The following is a 2,517-nucleotide window of genomic DNA, read 5'->3' on the forward strand; positions in this document are numbered from 1 at the left end:
GGAGCAGGGTTCAGGTTCGAACCAGGGTTCAAAAAAATAATTTTTTTTTTAACGAAATAATAAAGGCAACATTTATTTCCATGTATTTTCATTTAAATATGTACCATAACATTAAGACTTATAGGCAAAGTTATAAGATTTATGATTTATAAAGTGTTTACCAGTTAAGGCAAAGAGTACCCACCGGGAAAATTAATCTGGAAAATAACATATTTTCAAGAGGTTTCTCCATAGAAGCGGAAGGGACTAAACCTCATTCACCCCTTACATTTCTTCCATCTCTGGTTTCAAAATACACGGGGGTGACACAAAAAGTAAGGGGGAAATGAGGTTTCTATCTGGATCTCTGGCAGAAGAATGCAGGACAAAATCCACTGGTTTTTCGACTTCCCGCATTATAGATTTTCCACACGTACCCAGTTATGGTTTTCCTCCACTTGCAATATCTGTTTTTCTACACCCTCCCAGTTTTGGTTTTTCCAGACCCTCGCAGTTTTGGTTTTGCACTGCTTTGCAGTATCTGATTTTCCACAATAAAAATCATGTTTTTTTGTAATATTTGTTTGTGTATTTATTATCGAAGCATTGGAACTACAAATTTTTAATGAAGCATTCCCGGGTTTTGCTTGGCCGAAAATATCAAACATAATTTAGATATGAATGTAAGACCAGGAATAATAATAAGAGTAATTACCATTATTAGGTCTCCGCACAAAATTAAAGGATCTCTCCAGAAATTATGCCTGGTTTGCCATGGCCGATCATTTACCCTCTGTTCAGTTGTTTTATGTCGGGTATCTATACCAAAAACTATGAGAAGAAAAAATAAAATATGACAAACGCAGGCGCAACACTTCTGGTCCCAAGAAGTCTCAGTCGGCCTGGCTGAAATAAATATAATATTTTGATTAAGTTAAACAACTAAGTTAGTACTGAAGTACTATTTATACAACCATTTAATGAACACCTCACACCATTTACCACTGGTAAAGATTAAAAACATTTCAAGTGTCACTGAAATGCAGAATTTGTGTTGAAGATAGCATCCGGAGGCGTATATTTATTAATGGCGAAAATATCTGTGATACTAACCTTTGTAACGCTGAAATAAAGGTTATAAAAAGACAAAATTCATTTTATCACGCACCTTTTTATTGTTTTTTAGATTAAAATTAACTATTTTCACTTTTTTTCACTTTTTCCAACAAATTTAAAAATGATGTGACCCTGCATTATATTCTTGATAATACCATACAAAATGCAGATAAATGTGGGGTAAATTTCGTTGTAAAGTTGGATCACACTTTGGCGTCGAATAAATATTTAAACAATACTTTTCAGGGACCGTAATCATTAAAGGTTACGTATATTATAGGTATATTAGGCATTTTTCGTGTTATCAATACCACCAAAACGAATTTTTATATTTTAACAACACTTAAAAATGGCTTAGGCCACGATCTGACGAACAAATTATTTTATTTCACGGAAAATGTTTAAAAATGTAAAAAACAACAATAGTTTTCTTTGTAATTTAATGTAATTCCTTGATAAATGTGATCAAATATTTTAATCGTCTTACCGTGGCTTTTCTCTATAATTTGGTTGAATCCCACATTCATCCTTATTATTATTTGAAAAATGTTGAGTAAAATAAATTAATATTATCATTATAGACATTATGATAATAATGTTATATAGTTTAATTTTTTTGATTAACAATTATTAATATTTTTTCTACGACTTTTAAAATTACTAAAAATTAAAACTAAATGTGAGAACAAGTCTTTTGGTTTTGGTGTAAATCATAGGATTTTTTAATATTATAAGTTGGTGATTTTTTTTGTTAAAAAATATTATAATCGTAGTGCCACAGAAATCACACAGCGCATAAATGGCCTGATATTGATGCTACTCAGAAACCCACCCCCATTTAACGCTCAGAAATTATCTAACCCCACACCGCCGCCTGCAAAAAGGAACAGGATTTCAAGAACACAAAAACCAACTTCTCACATTCCCGCTGGGTATACTCTTTGATTTAGGGCCGGTTTCTCGAGTGCCGGCTAACATTTCTCGAACAGATAAAGTCCCTGCTAAGGCATTTTTGCTTTCTCGAGCATCAATGTGAGAGCTAACTTTGACAGGGACCCAGAGTCCTTGTTAAGCATTTTCGACTTGATAGAATGACAGCTGATTTCCCATAGCCAACTAAGAAGAAGAAACGAAATCACAGCTGCCTTTTCCTTTGAATTATACCCAAATAGCTGATGAAATAATCGAAGCACGCTATTTTTGCGCTCTACAGCACAATTCTGTGCGTTAACAGCACTCTGTAATTGTTTCTCGTTTATATAAATTAAAGCAGTTGAGAAAGCAGATTTGCTTTTACGAACAGTTTATCTGGTCTTTAAGTTTTTCGAACAAATAGCTATCAGGGACTTTGACAGGGACTCGAGAAACCGGCCCTTAATCATGTAATTTTAATGTGGGCATACTGCGAAATGTTTTGGATTC

The 2,517-nt window shown here is 33.5% G+C and overlaps 1 long non-coding RNA gene across 1 annotated transcript; it reads right to left on the reverse strand.

Annotated features, from left to right (window-relative positions):
* Positions 1-435: 435 nt before the first annotated feature.
* LOC138912652 (uncharacterized) lies at positions 436-1,226 on the reverse strand. The gene is made up of 3 exons (XR_011418215.1): positions 1,093-1,226; positions 954-1,014; positions 436-885 (listed from the first exon to the last, which is right to left on the reverse strand). It is a non-coding gene; the product is annotated as an uncharacterized lncRNA (long non-coding RNA).
* Between the last annotated feature and the right edge of the window lie 1,291 nt (positions 1,227-2,517).

The sequence above is a fragment of the Drosophila takahashii genome, chromosome 2R (assembly GCF_030179915.1).
Source record: "Drosophila takahashii strain IR98-3 E-12201 chromosome 2R, DtakHiC1v2, whole genome shotgun sequence".
NCBI classification, from domain to species: domain Eukaryota; kingdom Metazoa; phylum Arthropoda; class Insecta; order Diptera; family Drosophilidae; genus Drosophila; species Drosophila takahashii.